The 14637-nt window shown below is 38.3% G+C and overlaps 1 protein-coding gene across 6 annotated transcripts in view; it reads left to right on the forward strand.

The window, feature by feature from the left end:
* The window catches only part of LRRC4C (leucine rich repeat containing 4C), a 1155661-nt gene that overhangs the window by 675377 nt on the left and 465647 nt on the right, over positions 1-14637 (forward strand). The window lies entirely within an intron of this gene.

The raw sequence follows: 14637 nt of genomic DNA on the forward strand, positions 1-14637 counted from the left end.
CAGCACACCTTACTTAATCGGGATATAAAGATTATTGGTAAACAAAGGCAAAAGGCAAAATGTATTGGGTGATTACTCATGAGAGTTGTTACCAGCACCTATATATTTTGAATTTGATCCCAAAATTTTGCCTGATGTTGATTATATAAGAAGGGTATAGGCTCTACCATTATAAATCACTTGGATGACTTGACTCCAAAATAGGCCTTTAGCAGGACAACATATCATGCACAATTCCATTAAATAATATACATAATCAGGTCTTCACCTCTTGCTACTTATGTTTGTTTGTTTTTCTTTTTAGGAGTATGTTTGGGTACAATGCAATATCAAAAAAAAGAAACAATTTGATTTAAAAAGTGGTCACAGGATCTAAATAGACAACCCCCCCAAAAAAAAGAAAATGTACAGGGGACCAAAAGGTACTTGAAGAGTTGCTTGGCATCACTAATTATCAGGGAAATGCAAATAAAAACCATAATGAAGTATCACTTTCCATCTGTAAGAATGGCTACTATAACAAAGACAAGAAATGGTAAATATAGGCCGGGATATGGAGGAAAGGGAACCCTGGTGCACCTTTGGAGGGAATGTAAATTGGTGCAGCCGTTATGGAAAACACTACGGAAGTTTCTCAAAAAATTGAAAATAGAAATACCAGGGACACCAGGGTGGTTCAGTTGGTTAAGTGGCTGACTCCTGATTTCAGCTCAGGTCATGATCTCAGGGTCGGGGATCAAGTCTCACATTGGGCTTCATGCTCAGGGAGGAGTCTGAGGGTTCTCCCCCTCTCCCCTGCTTGTTTATTCTCTCTCCTCTGCTTGCTTATTCTCTCTCTCTCTCTCTCTCTCTCTATCTCTGTCTCTTTATCTCTGTTTCTCCCTCATAAATAAATAAATAAATAAATAAATAAATAAATAAATAAATCTTTTTAAAAAACAAACAGAAGTGGACTTGCTGGACCATATTGTATTTCTACATATTTATCAAAAAAAAAAAGAAAAGAAAAGAAAAACAATTAAGACACTAATTTGAAAAGCCCTGTGTATCCCTATGTTCATCACAGCACCATTTACCATAGCCAAGAAATGGAAGCAATCTCCCTATCCACGGGTAGGTGGGTAGATAGAGAATATGTGGTATAAGAGTATTAGTCATAAGAAAAATCATGAAGTCTTGCCATTTGCAACAGCATGGATGGACCTAGAGGTTGTTATGCTAAGTGAAAGAAGTCAGAGAAAGACAGATACTGTGGAAGTCCATTTATATATGGAATTTAAAAATGAAACACAAAATAAAACAGACTCATAGATACAGAGAATAAACTGATGGTTGCCACAGGAGGAGGGGCTACGGGAATAGACAAGATAGGGGAATTGGATTAAAAGTCCGTTTCCAGCTCTTAGAGTCCACCTGACCCGGGCTTGGCTCTGGAGTGAGGAGTTTATGCAGGGACACCTGCCAGGTGTTTGGAGCTCCAGACAGGATGATGGGAGCTGCTTGCAACTACCGTCTAGGGAAGAAGGTCCGTGTTAAGTACAACACTGGTGACGCCATCAGGGGCCTTAAGCTAATCACCGCCCATCCTGGCACCTGTTTGAACAAGATCATCCTAAAGACTTGGTACACGATTCTTAAGGACCATGTGCCTCCGGGAGACTATCCATGACGAGATGAACCTGGAGCTTTGCTGCCAGGAAAGCAGAAATCCCTCCCTCTCCCTGCCCTCCTCTCCCTTCCTCTCCTCTTCCTCTCCCTCACCTCCACACCGGTATGCATGCTTGTTTTTAAAACTCATGATAATAAAACCCTAGAAGTTGCAAAACAAAACAAAACAAAACCCAAGTGTCCCTGGAGCATTGCCCAGCCATGGCCTGTGAAGAGACCCTGAGAGCCTGGCTAGGTGGACGCCACCCACTCCTTAGAATGCTCAGTACGTTTTGTGGGGTTTTGGAGTAACTTCTTTTTCTTCCCCTGAGGAGATAGTTGCTCTTGGAGAAGGAAATAAACACATCATGTTTTTGGTGATGAAAATGAAGAGCCCTGGAAAAAAAAAATATTGTTCTTAGCAACAGTTAAAGCTATCATCAAGGGAATTAAATGTTCTAGTGGCAATGAGAATATGGCACAGTTGGTTGGGTTTATTATAAAAGAAGAGATATCATATCCACTGTTCCCATAATTAGTTCAACTGTAAGAGACCGTGTCCTGGGGAGAGATGTTGGATTGTGTATCATCATTAGAAAAGTAAGTTCAGTTAGTAGTGATTCAGATTAAACATACATATTTATAAAATAAAAAATATTTAAAAAAGCACAGGGAAAGGTGAGCCCTCCTTGTCAAAGTGCCAAGTGGCACAGCGCCATCAGGATTTGAAACGTGAGGCCACATCTGAAGTGGTTGAGTTTTGAAGAGTCAAGGATGAGTTGAAAACAATAAAGTGCATTGTTTTTGGGAAGCACGCAAGTGTAATAAATGTCGATCTTTGTTCCCAGGGAAGCTTCAACAGGACGGGGCAATAGGACTTGGGGTAGGCAGGGGTTGACGGATAGTGCTGGAAAGAGAGGAGAGAACAAACTGCAAGGCCACCACGCCTTCTGTTTGAAACATGAGCTGTCTGAGGATTCCCAAACTCATACCTGAAATCTAAAAGCAGGAAAAAAAAAAAAAAAGTCTCACAATGTTTTGACTTTGAAGATGAGATTGCAAAATATTTTCTTCCCCCTTTTCAACTTTTTTTGGATTATTGTTGCATTAATAAACGGAAAACTGCTCACACCTTCATCAGGCTGCCTTCTTAAGTCCTGAAAACTCAATCAAGCCCTCTGTGTGATTAATGGAATTTACAAATTTTGCATGGGGATGATTAGAAGAGGAAGAGAGAGGATCTATTCATTCGTTCATTCATTCATTCACTTTCTCAGCAGTATGATAAATCACCTTAAAGGAAATCTGCCAAGAAAGTAGTTTGACCCCATTTGAAAAGAGGGAAGCCCAGAATGAACCATTTATTCAGGATTTATATTTGCCCTTAGAAACTCAACAACCATAAAGCCTTGACTGAGGATCAAAACTGAGGCACGTGCCCTTAAACGCCACCTTGTGATACTTTGTCTATTCCTGTTACTCCTATTTTTTGAAGACAAAAACCAAAAATCAATTCATCTAGCCCCTCAACTTCTCTAGCTTTTCTTCACAGTACGTTGGCTTGGGACAAATATAAAATAGAAGTGAATAGAAGGAGGAAAAACTCTGGTCTCTATTCCATGGGGCCATTATTTTTAAAACATAAGTAAGATCAAACTTTAATTTATAACTGAGAGTTCTCCAAGGTTTAGCTTTTCCTCTCCTTACCTGTGTTCTCTTCTCTCATTATAGACTGATGATGGGGAGCATCAGAGCTTTGCTCAGGGATTGGTACAAAAAAGAGTCAGTAGAAAATATGAGATTTTTGCCCAGCGGGAGTTGGGATGGAAGGGGAAGTTCTGGTTTTAGAGACAGGAAGAGGAAAGAGGGTAATAAGATGTGTCTGTTCCCACTCCCTCCCCAAACAGGCTTCATTTGTAGTCACTTTGTGTGCATGGGTCATTTAAAATGGTGCATGTGTATCTGTGTGTTTATCTCAATCTCTCTTTCTCTCTCTCTCTCTCTCTTTTAAGAAGGGAAATAAATGACCACACACTGGTTGATGACATATCAGCCTGGAAGATGGCCAAAGAGAGATCTATTTATCAAGCACAGCCGTTTCCATGTTTTAAAAATTGGTCTCTGGAGCTACAGCAAATACCATGTGTGATTTACTGTACAAGAAAATGAGAGGAAGTAGACTTAGTAACCTTTGGATGCCAAATGTCATTTGTAAACATATTTATAACCAGAAAGGATCTTAAGGATCAGATCTGTGTCATCAGGATCACCTGGGAATCTTTACACAATGAGTATAGCTCAGCCTCCTCTCTCAAAATTCTGATCAACCACTTGCTTTGAGGTACCCACCTGTGTATTTGTGTAAAAGGGAGGAAAAACGGTTTCAGGCAATTCTGATGCGCACTCAAACTGAGAATTTCTGACAACCCAACATTTTGGGTTGGGGAATCATTTTAATTGTCCATTGCTACGTAATAGATTACCCAAACTTAGGTGCCTGACGCAATGTAGTTTCGGACCTCAGAGCCTCGTGGATCAGAAGGCCAGGCACAGCTGACCCCGTTCTTTTGCTCATTGTCTAACAAGGTCGCAGTCAACATGTGGGCAGGGTTGTGCTCCTTTCTAGAGCTCAGAATCCTCATCCAAGCTCTTATGGGTTTGGCATCGTAGGACTGAGGTCCCCATTTGTTCCTAGCTCTCAGTTGAGGGTCCTCTGCTCCTATCTGCCACCACAGTTTCTCACCTTCCTCCTGCAGGTCTACTCATAAGCTCCCTTATGGACCAACTTACAGTGTGAAAGCTACACGTCTAAGCCAGCAAGAGAATCTCTTGCCACAGCCTAAGATACAGGCGGATGTAAGCACAGAGCGACTGTCCCGTTACCTTGGTCATATTCAGTTGTCTAGAAGCAAGTCTCCGATCCTGCCCACACACTCAAGGGAAGAGGGTTATGTCAAGACTTGACTCCCTGGGGTCCACTTCACAGTTTGTCCACCATGAGGAATTCTAAGGAGTTCAACTGGCCACTTGAGCGTATACAACAAATTGCAGAATGTTAGTTTTCTTATTAGTCTGGGGAATCTTCCAATAGATAATTAATTACATTTCACATTTCTTACGAACAGTATCTAGGGTTAAATGCTGCTATAGGGAGCGTGTATTTCCATGTTCTTATTGATCTCATCATAGAATGTGAAAGCCAATTTATAAGTTTGTTCATTTTCTTCGGATCATGTAGGTAAAATATTTACATAAAAGTAGTTAATTTAAAAAGAGCCTTTGGCCCTAACATACGGTGGCTGTTTGGAACATAGTCATTTCTGCTAAAGCCTGATTTTCATGGTGATTGCAACCACCTTTTGAATAGTCTGCAGTTGTAACTAGAATCATTCATGTGGCAAATGTTTTGGCCTAAAGGAAAGTGAAGTATTTGGCCAAAACCACAGCTGACAACATGAGTTGAAGGTGTTTTCTCTTTCTTAGCATTTTTATAGCTACTTAAATATTTTTGGAGTTAGCATCACCCAAACATGTGAAGTACCTCAGGAGAAAGTTGGTCATTTTAACTGACCCCTAGCTACGAGAATGTGTACGAGTCTGAAATTTAGTTGATTACCATCTGTTTCTAAATCTCAAACGTCTGAATTTCGTGGTTGGGAAGTTCTTTCCAGTATCTTTTTTTTTTTTTTTCCTGTTCAATTTAAAGTTATTCCATCTTGATACACGAGTAACGACCATGGGCATATGTTGAATGTGTTTGGGGAGATACCAGTTTTTCTTTTGCATTATTAGTGCATTTTAATACAACTGCTATGATTATAATTAGCTGTAATACTCCTCTTGCCACAGAACACTTCCTTAAGCCAGTTCACCTGATTTGATTAAGAAATTACTTTTGAGATTTCAAACACTCAGGTATGCCAGTGCAATATCATCAGATTTGTTTCATGTCCCTCTTTTGGAAAGAAATATAATTTTATACTTAGAGCTGATTCCTCATTACCCCAATCATGATCTGCTCTCCTCGCCGCATAAAGATAACCAGGCTGGAGGTGACTAGTATCCTGCAGCATGTGTGCATCCTTACCATGTACATTTTTATACCTTCACTCCATATATCTATAAGATATAGATGCAAATGTTTTTCATTTGCATAAATTTTATGGATGTACTTTCTCAACTTGTTCTTTATACTCAATATTGTGAAATTTGACAAAGTTATTCATGAAGGGCTAGTTCATTTATTTTGACTACTGAATAGTAGTGCTTTGTTATATAAGAATACTATAATTTATTTATTTATTTATTTATTTATTTATTTATTTATTTATAGGATTTGATTTATTTATTCATAAGAGACATAGAGAGAGAGAGGCAGGGGGAGAAGCAGGCTCTATACAGGAAGCCTGATGTGAGACTTGATCCCAGGATCACGCCCTGAGCCAAAGATGCTCAACCACTGAGTCACCCGAGGTGCCCCTATTTACCCATTTTTAATTGAAAGACATCTAATTGTTTACCATTACTCATGGCTATAAAAAACGTTTCCATGAACATCCCTGTAAATGTCTCACTGTGCTTCTGTGGGGGTGTTTCTCCAGCAAAGTTGTGTTTACATTTTTTGGACTAATTCACAGAAGGAAATACACTTTTTTCTTAGGACTTGCAATCTGCACACATGCACACATATCCACATATGGAAGGATACTTACCTTTACCATTTCTATATTCACATTCATATGCACACACACATACTGGGAATGTGAATGAGTACAATTTATTCCGGCATTTTTTTAATTCTATTGTAATAAACTAAAATGGATAAAGACTCACCAAATTGAATGGGGAATATTTTAATGGGCTTTAATTAGCACTTTGAAAAATGGTGCCCCAGGTTATATGCTTAATACCAGAAATGTTACAAAAAATAAGCATCTTCAAGTTCTTCATATCCCTATCTTGCTCTTTAGAGAGTTTGAGAAAATTTACACTCTCATCAGTGGTATAAATGTTCCTATTTCAGTTCCTATTTCCCTTTGTTTTCTTTTCAGGTCTTCACATCCTGTAGTATAATTGACAAATAAAAATTATATATATTTTAAGATCTACAGCTTGATATGTTAATGTGTGATACATTGTGAAGCGATCACCACAAGGAAGCTAATTAACATATCCATCACCTCACATAGTTACTTTTTTTCTTCATTTCTTTCTTTTCTAACTGTGAGAACACTTTAGATCTACCCTCTTAGGGAATTTCAAGTATACACTACAGAATTGTTAAGTATATCATCATGATGTGCATCAGACCTCCAGAATTCACTTATCTTGCGTAACTGAAACTTTAAACTCTTTGACCAAGATCTTCTCATTTTCCCTGGCAACCAGCATTCTACTGTGTTTCCAAGAGTTTGACCATTTTAGATGCCACATCAAGTAAGATCATGTATTATTTGTCTTTCTGTGCATGGCTCATTTCCTTGTCTGGATTTGGAGACATGATCAGGGATATGGAGATTATCTGAAATAATCACAGTAAGCTTTGGTAAGACTCATTGCGCTGAAATGGTACATAAATTTTATAACATAATAGGAAATAGAATGTGAGATTATCTACATATAGGCAGCAGGTATTTCTTTAGATGTGCCTCCCACTCTTCTCATAACATTAAAGAAGATGGAGCTCTGGGTTCCTCCTAACCTGTGGCTCCTTTCTTTTTATAGAAGTACTGAAACCACCAATTTTTTCCCACAAGTAAAACAGGGGAGGTTTCAGGAATCTACATTAATTTACTTAGACCCTAGATCTGCTGAATATATTTTACATGGCTCATTTGTAGAACCGTTGTTGGGTCAAAATGAAAGCACCCTACCAGAAGTCAAATCATCAATCTCACCAAACTTCTAAAACAGTAGCTTTTTCTTACCGAATAGAGTTCTTTGTCATTATTTATTCCTTGTTCCATGAAGATTTAGAATAATTTGTCTATAAAATCATTAGGCTTGATTTTTGTGTGGATTGGGGACATTGTTCTAAGGGGGCAATAAGGTAAGTAGAGTATAAGGGGGCAAAGAGTATATTACTTTTTTTATTAAATAAATAATTTATTAAATACATCCAATTTATTTAATGGACTTTAGTTTCCTATCCATTCTTTTAGTCAGTCTTGGCATTTAATATTGTTCTTAAAAATTCTTTTTTAGCAATTCTTTTTTTTTTTTAATTTATTTATTTATGATAGTCACAGAGAGAGAGAGAGAAAGGCAGAGACACGGGCAGAGGGAGAAGCAGGCTCCATGCACCGGGAGCCCGATGTGGGATTCGATCCCGGGTCTCCAGGATCGCGCCCTGGGCCAAAGGCAGGCGCCAAACCGCTGCACCACCCAGGGATCCCCAGCAATTCTTTTACATATTTGAGGACTATGTTACTGTTATCAAGTGCATTCAGGTTTAGAAACAGCATACCTTACCGTTGTGTGGCTAATTGCTAGTATTATTCAAAGCCTCCTTTCTGCTATTAAAGTTTTCTAATATTTTGTCATATTCTTTTTGTTTAAAATTATCCATGGTACTCTACTACAATTTTTAAATATCAATTTTATTTCTGATGATAGCCTGTTTTTAGCCATGATTTTAATATTGTTTCTCTCAATTATTTCAAATGATTCCTTTCGGTTATTTATTTTTTTCCTGGAACCAGCTTTACTTTTGCTGAAAATTTTTGTGATCCTTCTGCCAATGTTGCTGTTTTGGTTAATTTTGTATCGATCCCAAACTTTTCTTTCCAATTTGTGTTCACATTCTCCATTTTAAAAATCGAGTTTCTTTAGTTAAATACAAAGCCCACTAATATGCTATATTTTTTCTTTTATAATATATACATTTAAAGCTTAAATTGTTGTGAAAGCTAGTCCTGTCACTGCACCTCTTAAATATTAAAAGGATCCAGTATTCACTGTCATTCAAGTCCAAACATTTCATAATATCAAGTATAGTTTCTCTTGTTTTGGGGCCTCTGGGTAGCTCAGTAGATTAAGCAGCTGCCTTTGGCTCAGGTCATGATCCTGGGGTCCTGAGATCAAGCCTCATGTCCGGCACCCTGCTCAGTGGAGAGCCTGTTTCTCCCACTCCCCCCGTCTCTCTGTGTCAATAGATAAATAAAATCTAAAAAAAAATTTTTTTCTCTTATTCTTACATGAATCACTTAGTTGAGTAAAGTATTTTATACATGTCGTTGGTTAAGTTTATTTTTTTTAATATTTTATTTTTTCATGAGAGACACAGGGAAAGGCAGAGACATAAGCAGAGGGAGAAGCAGGCTTCCTGCAAGGAGCCTGATGTGGGACTCGATCCCAGGACCCTGGGATCATGCCCTGAGTCGAAAGCAGATGTTCCACCACTGAGCCACCCAGGTGTCCCAAGGTTAAGTTTATTTACTAGGTTCACCTCTTCTCTAAACTAGATGTTTTGTTCAGACAATATCATCAAGAGAACTGAAACTAGTTTCAGTTTTGCTGAGAATTTTTGTTTCCTATATAGTCACTGTCTTTGTTTTTCTTATTTTTTACAATCATCTTGATGTTTTTCTGCAAGTGACTAAATGAGATGTATTAAAGTCTTCCGCCATGATTATGGAATTGTCTATTTCTCTTTTTAGTTCTACCTTCTTTAGCTTTATGTATTTGGGGACTGCGTTATTGTTATCAAGTGCATTCAGGTTTAGAAACAGCATATCTTAGAGTTGTGTGGCTCAGGCTTTGTAGAGGTTTCCTCTGCTGCTAGAGCCTTTCACCTGCCTCTATTCAGGCATGTATGATTTTATGGAGCTCATAGTACCAGCTAAATTTCCTTTTTCATTTCTCACATCTGGCAGTATTTCTTCCACTTTTTTTTTTTCTTTTTCCTTCAGAGCTGTGTATCTGTTGTTCTCTTTCTTAGATTCACATTCAACATTTCTGTTTTGTAATGGGAGATAAACCTAGGTTAGTTCAATCATGTGGTCACATTCAGAATTCAAATCTTAATTACTTACCCAGAGTAAAGATATATTCTAGCTAAATAAATGTTATCTAAGTGACCCTTATTCCAAACAAAACAAGACAAAATAAACACCTGATTGCAACTTATTGCTAAGATTTACTATATTATTTCAGTACTAGCAACTTATTATTATTACCACTACTAACAATATTACTATTACTCATTTTACCAATAATTGTAACAATGATAGCTAATTGCTAGAATTATTCAAAACCTCCTTTCTGCTAGCTACTCTCAAACTGCTTTGTGGGCCTTAACTCCTTACTTAATCCTCAGACATGTACTATGAAGTAAATGTTATTCATATTTTACAAGGAAACTGAGGCATAGAGGCTAAATAACTTGCCTGAGAGTACTTAATTGCTAAATAACAGAAGCAGAGTCAGAACCCCAATGGCCTGGCTCCCAAGTCCTGATTCTGCTTTTAGACTCAAGCATGAGAGGTCCTTTCCCTGGGCTCCACTCTTTAAAAACATCCACATGGCATTTCTTCAGTCAGTTCTCTTTTATAGCCATGGACTTCATGTAGTTAAGGGGAGGGTCCCACTTTATAGTCCCCAAGCAACCTTTAGATCAGGCCTTAATGTTAGTTGGGATCTGGAATTCCTACTCAAAGACTTTTTTCGGTCTCCATGGGGCTCTTCCTTTAGTGTGTCCTAAGAACAGGTATCATTACTGCAGTGTGTACCTAGAAACTCAAGGTGGCTCTGTATAAGATATGTGGTTGGAGCTTGGACAGGCTGGCTGGAATGTTGACATGCATGCGGGTGAGGTCCCTCCTATAAAGCTGGACTTAACAGGGGGTAGGAATATATTTAGGGCTAAGGGAGAGGGCTGGGCACCAAGGGCCGCCTCTTCCTATGCCAGTTCAGTCCAGTACAAAATGCCGAGCCATCTGAGAATTCCAAGTTTTAACATAACCATTTAGGCCATTTTGAAGATGATGAATGAATGATGAAATGGTTTTATTAAAAATGTGCTGGCTTTATTCTTACCTGAAGTATTTTTTAAAGATTTTATTTGTTCACTTGAGAGAGAGAGGGCAAACGAGTCAGGGGAGGTGGGGAAGAGGCAGAGGCAAATCAGGTAAACAGCACAAGTGTCAATCAACTGGATAAAGATGTTGCAATGGAATATCACTCAGCCATAAACAATGAAATCTTGTCATTTGCAATGATGCAGATGGAGCTAGAGAGTATTATGCTAAGTGAAATAAGTCAGAGAAAGAGAAATACCATATGATTTCACTCATGTGGAATTTAAGAATTAAAACAGATGAACAGGGCAGCCCTGGTGGCGCAGCAGTTTAGCGCCGCCTGCAGCCCGGGGTGTGATCCTGGAGACCGGGGATCCAGTCCCACATCGGGCTTCCTGCATGGAGCCTGCTTCTCCCTCTGCCTGTGTCTCTGCCTCTCTCTCGCTCTCTCTGAATGAATAAATAAATAAATCTTTAAAAAAAATAAAAAAAAAATAAAACAGATGAACAAAGGGAAAAAGAGAAAGGAAGAGAAGCAAATGAAGAAACAGCCTCTACTATAGAGAACACATTGATAGTTACCAGAGATGAGATGGTAGGGGGATGGGTGAAATAGCGGCTGGAGATTAAGGAGTGCACTCGTTGTCAGGAGCTGCAGGGAATGTACAGAAGTGCCAAATCACTATATTGTACACCTGAAACTAATATGAGACTATGTTAACCAACTGGAATTTAAATGCAAACTTAAATAAATACATGACTCCAGAATGTGCATTCCTTCCTTTACTGCTCTGTGAGAATGCTCTAATTTCTTTATGTTTGGGATTTGGGATTGAGTTGTATGTGACAAGGTGGGGGCATAGTTGACAAATACGTCACCTGGATGTTGCCTAACAAAGTAGGTAACATTTAGTAGGCATTTCAAAAATGTCATGGATAACTGAAAAAAATTAATTTAGCATTTATCATATGTCAGAAGTACTGTCTTTTTGCTTTCTGTACGTTATCTCATTTAATACTAAAACAAGGCTTTTAGTTAAATATCGTAATTATACCCTGATATAGATGAGGAGACAAGTCAGAGAGTAATCTGAAGGCAATAAAGCCAGTGATTGACAACCTGGGTTTGAAACTGAGGTTGTATGGCATTATGAGTGCAGATGCTTATAATGTAATTTTGCCTTCCTGAGAATGAATGAATGAAAAAATACCCACAATTTTCCTAAAAGTCATACTTATCTTTAAAACTTAGCTAAAAAAACAAAACAAAAACAAAAACAAAACAAAACAAAACAAAACAAAAAAACAAACACCTTAGTTGAAACAGTTGGATGTGACTTAATCAGATGCACTGCACATCTTATTTTGAAGTGTTTCTAGGCAGGTTGGACTTGAACATCTGACTAGAGTACCATAATCATGTTTAAACTTAGATTTTGTTTCAAAGTTTATTATCAGATAGACTGTGGGAATGAATGAAAGATATACACTGGCATCAGATCTTTTTTTGAGATCGATGTATTAACACGTTATTGAGTTATATGAATTGTGATTATTTATCATGCTTCTGATTGAAGGCACCAGCTAGGATATTATCGTTATAAAAATAATAACTCAGCTCTTGATTGTATGTTTATGTCAAAAGCCCCATTGAGATTTGGAATGCTGATGACCCAAATGTAATAAAAGAGCCCTTTATTCATTTATATTCAGTAAAATAGTATTAGAAGATGATGCATTCCCTCTTCCCTATGGTTAGCAATTTGGGTCTCATGATTCTGTATTAAATGTATTATTTGTTGGGATATAATTTGCAAAGATTCTGTATTAAGCATTAGTGTTTCTGTTTCAGCTTGTATTATAAATTATGTGTTCACACTCAAATGGTGAAAATATATACTCTTGGAAATAGTCACAGTAAATGTGTACATACAGAGCAACTGTTGGGTTTGAAAAGGGGCTGGTCACATGGGCAAGAGATGAGAACACTTACTGACACCAGGGCTCGACCCTCGAGGGCATATCAGTGTCTGCTGGTCTCTAGGACTGCATCTAGAGGGAATCACTGCATCTATACTTCCCTTAACTCTTGCTCTTGTGTTGTACTCTGCACAATTAACAGCAGCATGTCGCAAGATGTACAACTGGAGCCAAAGAATTTGACCTCTTGTTGGAATAGATCCCTAAGACAGACCTGGTGCTGAATGTGGAGATAAGAGTCCTAATTATTTTATTTTATTTTTAAAGATTTATTTATCTGAGAAAGAGTGAGCAAGTGAGGAGGGACAGAGGGAGAGGAAGAAGAAAATCTCAAGCAGACTCCATGCCCAGCACAGAGCTTGATGTGGGGCTTGATCTCACAACCTTGATCATGACCTGAACCAAAGTCAAGAGTCATCCACCTAACTGACTGAGCCGTCCAGGTGCCCCTAAGTGTAGATATTTTAATTCTCATATCAAGCCGGAATGGTGGGCAGGGTTGAGGGTAGATGTTGTGAATGCTACATTAGGGTTCTGAAGCCACATTCACCCACTGTTAGATTTCAAAAACCTTGCCTTTCTTATTATATGTAGAACACATATAAGGAAGTTGATGTTTGTCTTGGTCTAGTGCCTATCGCAATTTCCTCTCTTTTGTTAGCTGGAGATATTTTTATTAATTGGAAATACTAGCTCTTTGATTTAGGTGCATGGAAAGGCCACAGGGATAGGGTGCATTTATGGAAATGTCAACTCACATCCTAATTCCACGTGAGACCTCTGGCTTTATCATTGAATGTATCTTAACCATAGTCTTTGCCCCCCATCCAATTTTATTAACATCATAGATATAATTGGTTACAAGACTGAATGGGAGCCTTCTTATTTTTCCTCAATGGAACATCACTCTCTTTGAAGATCTCACTCGGCATAGACCATATGCACTTTAAACATTTAGATATATTTATACAAGGAAAGGCCAGCTTGGACCAATTGTAGGCCAACATGTTTACAGTGAAAATCCTATATAAGTGGAAAAGAACAGGGAAACTAGTAGAAGGTCTGAGTTTTAACACTGAAGACTAGCAGTGTAGCCTTGGCCATATCAGGTAAGGTCACTAAAACATCAATTTCTAAATGTTTAACAATGATGCATTCCAGGCACATTCTTTTAAATTATTTTGAGGATTATATGGGACAACGCATGAAAAATATTTTTGTACTGTTTTCCTGGCAGCTCAGTGGAAGCCAAACAGAGCTTCTGAAATGAAAACAAAAGCAGAAATTTTTAAAATTCACAAAGGTAGGAGATTATGATTAATTAAAAAGTTAAGTTTCTTTAGAATGTTTTCCCATCCCTCCATTTTCAATACAAGCAGCAATTCAACATTGCTCAATTCACGAACCTCCCCAGGGGGATCTTGTTTTCCTGGCAACGGTTTGATAAATTTGGTGGCCTCGTGATAGGGGGATTATATTTTAACAATGGGATCAACAGCTCATCCGAGTACCTTTGACTCTAGAGGGAAATAACACTTTTAGGTGGAAACCTGCAATGTTCGTGGACATCTGCATAATGATGGAAATTAGCATAGGTTTACATAGTACACTACTCCATTAGAATTTTGATGACTTGGAAAGGAACAGAGGTTGTAAATTTCCTAAGGGAAAGTCTCTGGAGGGTGTGAAGTCTTGAAGCAAAATCAGCTCCATGGAAGAAGCATGTTGTGAATGGCTGAAAGGACAGAAAAATGACAAATGTGTTGCATTTTTTTCCCTCCAAAAAAGTGACCTGTTGCTGCTGGGGCGACACAGTATTCGGAGGCCTGCTAGTAACAGGTGTCCTTTCTCTCTGTTCTGCTTATTGAGAGGTGATCTAGTAGAAGCCTGTTCATTAGATACCTACGACCATAATTTCCTCCTAGCAATACTCGTGGGGAGGGGGAGGAGGAAAAGGAGGAACAGGAAGGAGACAAAAATGGTAGATGAGCAA

Source organism: Canis lupus, chromosome 18, assembly GCF_011100685.1.
Source record: "Canis lupus familiaris isolate Mischka breed German Shepherd chromosome 18, alternate assembly UU_Cfam_GSD_1.0, whole genome shotgun sequence".
Classification (NCBI taxonomy): Eukaryota; Metazoa; Chordata; class Mammalia; order Carnivora; family Canidae; genus Canis; species Canis lupus.